Here is a 7554-nt window from a genome sequence, read left to right on the forward strand (position 1 = left end):
AACAACCACCTCTGGTCGTAATAACGGCCTTGATACGCCTGGGCATTGAGTCAAACAGAGCTTGTATGGCATGTACAGGTACAGCTGGCCATGCAACTTCCACACCATACCACAGTTCATCAAGAGTAGTGACTGGCGTATTGTGACGATCCAGTTGCTTTGCCACCATTGACCAGACGTTTTCAATTGGTGTGAGATCTGGAGAATGTGCTGGCCAGGGACGCAGTCGAACATTTTCTGTATCCAGAAAGGCCCGTACAGGACCTGCAACATGCGGTCGTGCATTATCCTGCTGAAATGTAGCGTTTCGCAGGGATCGAATGAAGGGTAGAGCCACGGGTCGTAACACATCTGAAATGTAACGTCCACTGTTCAAAGTGCCGTCAATGCGAACAAGAGGTGACCGAGACGTGTAGCCAATGGCACCCCATACCATCACGCCGGGTGATATGCCAGTATGGCGAGGACCAATACACGCTTCCAATGTGCGTTCACCGCGATGTCGCCAAACACGGATTCGACCATCATGATGCTGTAAACGGAACCTGGATTCATCCGAAAAAATGACGTTTTGCCATTCGTGCACCCAGGTTCGTCGTTGAGTACACCATCGCAGACGCTCCTGTCTGTGATGCAGCGTCAAGGGTAACCGCAGCCGTGGTCTCCGAGCTGATAGTCCATGCTGCTGCAAACATCGTCGAACTGTTCGAGCAAATGGTTGTTGTCTGTCAAACGTCCCCATCTGTTGACTCAGGGATCGAGACGTGGCTGCACTATCCGTTAGAGCTGTGCGGATAAGATACCTGTCATCTCGACTGCTAGTGATACGAGGCCGTTGGGATCCAGCACGGCGTTCCGTATTACCCTCCTGAACCCACCGATTCCATATTCTGCTAACAGTCATTGGATCTCGACCAACGCGAGCAGCAATGTCGCGATACGATCAACAGCAATCGCGATAGGCTACAATCCGTTCCTTATCAAAGTCGGAAACGTGATGGTACGCATTTTTCCTCCTTACACGAGGCATCACAACAGCGTTTCACGATTCAATGCCGGTCAACTGCTGTTTGTGTATGAGAAATCGGTTGGAAACTTTCCTCATGTCAGCACGTTGTAGGTGTCGCCACCGGCGCCAACCTTGTGTGATTGCTCTGAAAAGCTAATCAGTTGCATATCACAGCATATTCTTCCTGTCGGTTAAATTTCGCGTCTGTACCACGTCATCTTCGTGGTGCAGCAATTTTAGTGGCCAGTAGTGTATGCCAGTTGTTGACAATAAATGTCAGTAGTGATGTTTACACCTTGGAGAAGCAATTCCTCTACACCACCCCATCGCTGTTTCACCAGATGCATAACATTATCTTCTGTGGCTGTGCACAAGTCTTTGTACGGAGAGTTGTTGCTTTGTTTTGGCTCAACCATTATTTTCCTTTCCTTATATTAGGAAAAGACACCGTTTCTCTCCACCAGTAACCATACAGGTGTTGTCCACAAGCGAGTTGATAATGAGCAAGCACTGTAGCACATATGGCCACCTGCTGATTTTCGTGATTTTGGCATAGATCGTGTGATACCCACATATCTGACTTTTAATCCTACCCCACCGCATGCTAATGTCGTATGATGGTGGAATGAGCACAGTTCATCCCATTTGCCAGTTCTCGAGTACATCGATGTGGATTAATGTGTTTCAACAATCTTCATCAAAACACTAATGTCGAAACGATCCTTCTTGATACGAGAAAACAGTTTTCTTGCCATGCTCTGTACATTGGCATTGACCCCGTACACGACCCCGTGTTTCAGGCTGCCTCAGCTGCTGTCACGCCTCTACTGAACTCAAATAGAAGAACATGTCGGAAATATTCCGATTTCTCCACTTGGCACTCCATCTTCTAGCGTCCACAGCTCCGCTCACAATCTCCAAATGACAAAACGGCAATATGAAAAATCAAACAGTGAACTACAAATAAAAAATGGCGATCGCTAAATAAACCCAGAAGAATACCAATATGCAAAACAAAAACTCTACGAACTTATTCACCAACCCATTATTCACGGAAAGCCTGATTTTGCTTCCCTCATCCTATAAATTAAGAATTTAGATGTGGAGTATATATTTACGGCACTAATATTAAATACTAACACACAGAGGACGGTGTTGCTGGTAATGGGTAGTTACATGTGATCTGCTGGCAGAAATCTGTGAAAGATATCACTCTTAAACCTTATCACTTCTTTCAGCACCTTGCTTTAAGTACTTATCGTGTCTGCATGTATAGCTGGCGAGGTGTAGAGTGAGCTGCAAGCAATGCGCAAGGGGAAGGAAGCAGCTGAGCGAGGGGAAGGGATGGTGCGAACCCCTGCTACTACTGAACTTGAAAATATTGGGGCGTCAGATGGCACACACCACACTCGCTACGTCAGACTGATGCCACTAGTGTACTCGATGTCGCTATTAGTAATCGTTGTCTGCATCCTATGATATATTCATACTGCTCACATTATTACTCAATGATGTTCACTTGTACACTGGCAATGATCTGTTCTGTCATGATACTAACAGTTATTCCTCTCCCTTTTCGTGACTGTATCGAGAAGTATATTTTACGTTATACAACGAAGCTGTTTCTTTACACATGTGCACGGATCTAATATTCTTCTTTCTCTTCTTTCGCTGTACTGCAAATTCGATCGATTACGTTTAAGTAAGCTTTGAGGAAGCAGATTATATCACAACTGTTTGCTTATATATGACGAGGATATCTTCTGTTTCAAATAAATAGAATCTGACGTTGTTTATTTTAGTAATCTGTCTAAGTGTCACTCTTGTTGCACAATGGCCTCAGCGTTGAGAAACCATGTGTAACTGACTTACTGAAGTCCCTACGTATATAGTAGACTTCTCACTATTACAGTACTTCTTAATTATTCTGAAATATTGCAGCCAGTCTTTGTAAATATTTTCCTTTCTCGATAGTAACATCAGATTTTTTGCACTATTTCTCCGTGTGTATCTCAAATCATTGCTAAACTTCTGTGAAATCCAGCTGCATACCTAAAAGCCCTTTTCTTCCAAACCTGGAAAGATTCACTATTAGTATTGTGGAAATAACGTACTGACCAAAGAATGAAACATTTGTCAGTATCGTCATTTTCTGTTATAGATTCTTCCTGTTTCATACTGTTAAGAGATTTAGTTTCCTTGTCAACTCTATGAGAGCCCCTTACACTGCATTTCAAGATATGCTTATCTACAGCCTGTATCATAATGGCATCAATGGATACAGTTCTTGGCACACGACAGTAGAAGCAAAAAAGTGTCAGTAATCGAAGGTCTGCAAACGAACCGTTTAAGAGATAATTGCGAATTTGTGTTTACCAGCCACTACCGCCGCGATCCTTTGTAAACACTGCATGCCGGTACGTTGCGTGCTCATTGTTCACATTTTCGAGACATTGGGCTGTAAACAGAATGGATACGACAGTACAGTACACACTCAGAGCACCACTCGCGTCAGTTGTTTCTGGAGGGTCAGTTGTGGTGTACGAGTTTTGGTGGTAACACTGACCATTGCAGTAATGAGGGGTATTCGGATGTGCTCTTCATGTATGGTGGGGCTAACAGCAATACACGGGAGGCTGCACACTGTACAAAGAAGCGTGCTCTGCCCGATAGCACCCCGATAGTCGAACGTGTACAAGGATGCATCGATGTCTTCAAGAAACTGGGAGCTTTGCAAGTGCTGCGGCAGCTGGAAAGCTTGTAAGAATTAAACGTGTGCTTGAAACTGTGGTGATGGAAACAATCGAACGCTCTCCAGGAATCTCGACAAGGAGACTTACCACAAAAATTACTGGAATGAGCCACATTAGTTTGCTGGAGAATAATGCATCAGAATGCAGTGTTCCTATACGACTTCTACGAGATTGTCAGAGAGAGGCAGACTTTGCTCCTAAGACCAGTTTTGTGTTAGTGGATGCAACAACAAGCTGTAGGCAACCTCACGTTTGAGATTAACATTTTATTTACAGATAAAGGAGGGTTCACTCCTGAAGTGTTTAATTATCACAATTCTCACGTTTGGAGTCATCTAGGCTCAACGCACACGCTGTGCATGAGTCTATAATCAGCGACGTTGCTCTTTGATTGTGTAGTTAGGGGTACTAGACGATCGTCTTGTTGGATCGTACATGTTACGAAACACACACAGTGGACGGAATTACCTTCGATATCTGCGGCATCATCTCGCAGCGTTACTTGAGGATGTTGCCTTAGAGCAACACCAGAGGTTGTTATACATTCGTGATGGAGCAGCGCCACATTTTGCTGCTGTGGTGAGACGACATCTAATGCGCCAATATTGCCAGAGACGTATTGGGTGAGGAGGACCTGGAGGAGGACCCCTGCCGTAGTCTCCAACCTGATCTAAATCCTTTGGATTTCTATGTCTGGGGCCACCTTAAAGATGTAGTGATGCCGCTACAGTTAACACAGTTGAAGCATTGGAGCAGATAATTGTCACTGCTTGTCAAGAAAGTCGAAACAAACCACCTCTGTTTGAAAACATTCGAAACTCATTACTGACCGAGCGAGGTGGCGCAGTTGTTAGCACACTGGACTCGCATTCGGGAATACGACGGTGACGGTTCAATCCCGCGTCCGGCCATCCTAATTTAGGTTTTCCGTGATTTCCCTAGATAATTTCAGGCAAATGCTGGGATGGTTCTTTTGAAAGGGCACGGCCGATTTCCTTCCCTGTCCTTCCCTAATCCGAGCTTGTGCTCCGTCTCTAATGACCTCGTTGTCGACGGGACGTTAAACACTGATCTCTTGCTACTAATCTCCTCCCTCATTACTGTGACGGGTACAGGCCTACAAGGACGACACTTTAAACATTTCCTTTAACTAGAAGTACAGTCAAATAACTGCTGTCATATTCATTAAAAACACCCGTACTTCTGCCAAAGTACCTCTAATAAGTTAATACTGTACAGTATTGTTACTTTTCCTCGCTAGAATGATATTTACACACACCCAAGCCAGTGGTGGCTGGTAAGCATATAGTCGTAAATATCTCCCAAATGGTTTGTATGCGGACCAATGTTTACTGAGAATTTTTTGCTTCTAGTGTCCTATACTTTCGTCTGTAAGATTCGACACCGTTAATTATAATACACCCTGAATATACGTAGCATCAAGAAGATGTGATTAAACAATTTTCAAATGATTAGTATGGTTCAAATGGCTCTGAGCACTATGGGACTTAACATCTGAGGTCATCAGTCCCCTAGAACTTAGAACTACTTAACCCTAACTAACTTATGGACATCACACACATCCATGCCTGAGGTAGGATTCGAACCTGCGACCGTATCAGTCGCGCTGTTCCGGACTGCAGTTCCTAGAACCGCTCGGCCACAGCAGCCGGCGATTTATATGCTGTCCACTGGCTCCACACTTCATGAACTTACAGACACAATTCAGTCGATGTTTTCCGAGTGGAGTTAGCCAAGTGCTGTGGACTCAGAGGTACTCATGGCAAGTCTGAGTCAGCTGCTTACCCCCTCCCATCCCCCACCTCCCACACAGACAAACCCAGCTCGTGGCTGCAGCACATGCTGACGTCACAGCTCATCCTACAGCTCTCTGGCTATATGGTACTTTTGAGCTTTTTTAAACTCCATGAAACGCAGTGTATGTAAAAGCAGGAGGTTCCGCCTCTTAACACCCGTCACGTCTCCCTGCAGCAGCACGGATGCCGCGGGTTGCCTCCGCTGCGGCCGCAGGCTGTCTACGTCATCATCGTCGCCGCTGTCGCCGACGCCGTCATCGCTGCCGCCGCTGGCGGCGTGCGTCGCGCTGTCCACCTGCGCGCTGCTCTGCAAGGAGACGGGCGTCGCGGCGCTGGCCGTCTGCGCAGCCTACGACGCCGCCCTCCTGCTGGCCAGGGGCCTCGCCCGGCCCAGGCTGTTGCTGGCGCACGTGAGTCTCTCCACAGCCTTCTAGTACACTACTGCAGGCGCACCTGAGCTCCACAGCCTTCTAGTACAGCACTGTTGGTGAATGTGAGTCTCTTCACAGCCTTCTAGTACAACTCTGCCGACGCAACTCTGCACAGCCTTCTAGCACAGCACTGCTGGTGCACATTAATCTGTCCACAGCCTTCTAATCCTTCTAATATGGCACTGCTGGGGAAGGTGAGTACACACAGCTATCTATAGTTAGTTACACAAGCAAGTGTACGCCATAATTTTAAATGTAACAGCCGCAGCGACATCTCTGGTAGCGGTCTCGAATCTGTACTCAAAGCGCTTTTGCCCAGTATATAGATGAACAGTGTGAAAGTTCAATGTTTCGTCAGTTGCAGTTTAAAATGAGTGCAAAATATCTGAAGCCACTTTAAACGCTGAAAAAATGTGCAATATTTATCAAAAATGCCTTCTGTGGTGAGTTAAGAAGATGTTTGGTTCGAACTGGGTGCTTAAAGAAGACAATGATTGGAAACATCTCAGCAGTTTCTATACAGCGTGGAAACAAGACAATGAAGCAGCTGTTCTTAAATCAGGACAGTATGGCGATCGTTAACGAGAGAATACGCAAAAAATCTCGTAAAAAGTGTGCGAAAAAGGTACCAAACTATAATCGATAATGGAGGCGATTGGATTAAATATTAGGTAATTGTGCAATTGGCAACGGCCTTGCTGCAGTGGATACACCGGTTCCCGTGAGATCACCGAAGTTAAGCGCTGTCGGGCGTGGTCGGCACTTGGATGGGTGACCATCCGGCCGCCATGAGCTGTTGCCATTTTTCGGGGTGCACTCAGCCTCGTGATGCCAATCGAGGAGCTACTCGACCGATTAGTAGCGGCTCCGGTCAAAGAAAACCGTCATAACGACCGGGAGAGCGGTGTGCTGACCAAATGCCCCTCCTATCCACATCCTCAACTGAGGATGACACGGCGGTCGGATGGTCTGTATGGGTCGCTTGTGACTTGAAGACGGAGTGCTAATTGTGCAATTAGTAACAACATGTATTTTCATGTGAACATATATTTATAATAGTGTCATTTATTTCATATAGATAACGGCGTACACTTTCTTGAGGAACTTACTGTAGCTTGTTGCTGCAAGTAATTTTGTCTATACCGTTATAATGAGATCCTTCTACGGAACCTGAGTCGGTCTTCAACCTTCTACTACAGCACTGCTGACGCATCTGAGTTGGTCAACAGCCATCTGCACTGCGCAACACTACTGAAGGACTACTACTCTGAAACCCCGTAATTGAATCCCATTGGAAAGCAGAAGCTCAAAATTTGGATGAAAGGTGCCTAAAAGTTTCCGCTGTAGCGATGCAAAAGCGTGGCTCCCTGCGAGGTCACTCTCGGGCTTCGTAACGCTTCATGCAGCAAGATGTCGACATATGCGGAAAAAGGCCAGAGCTCACAAGTTCATGTGAGGTGTCAGGTCGGTTAATGATACGCCATTGGTACGTGCCGTATGATGTGAAAGTCGTCACACCTTCTCTTACCCACATTAATCCCCTT

At 46.0% G+C, this 7554-nt stretch overlaps 1 pseudogene; it reads left to right on the top strand.

Annotated features, from left to right (window-relative positions):
* Positions 1-6695: 6695 nt before the first annotated feature.
* Positions 6696-6812, top strand: LOC126420196 (5S ribosomal RNA; annotated as a pseudogene).
* Positions 6813-7554: the final 742 nt, after the last annotated feature.

This window comes from Schistocerca serialis, chromosome 9, assembly GCF_023864345.2.
Source record: "Schistocerca serialis cubense isolate TAMUIC-IGC-003099 chromosome 9, iqSchSeri2.2, whole genome shotgun sequence".
Classification (NCBI taxonomy): domain Eukaryota; kingdom Metazoa; phylum Arthropoda; class Insecta; order Orthoptera; family Acrididae; genus Schistocerca; species Schistocerca serialis.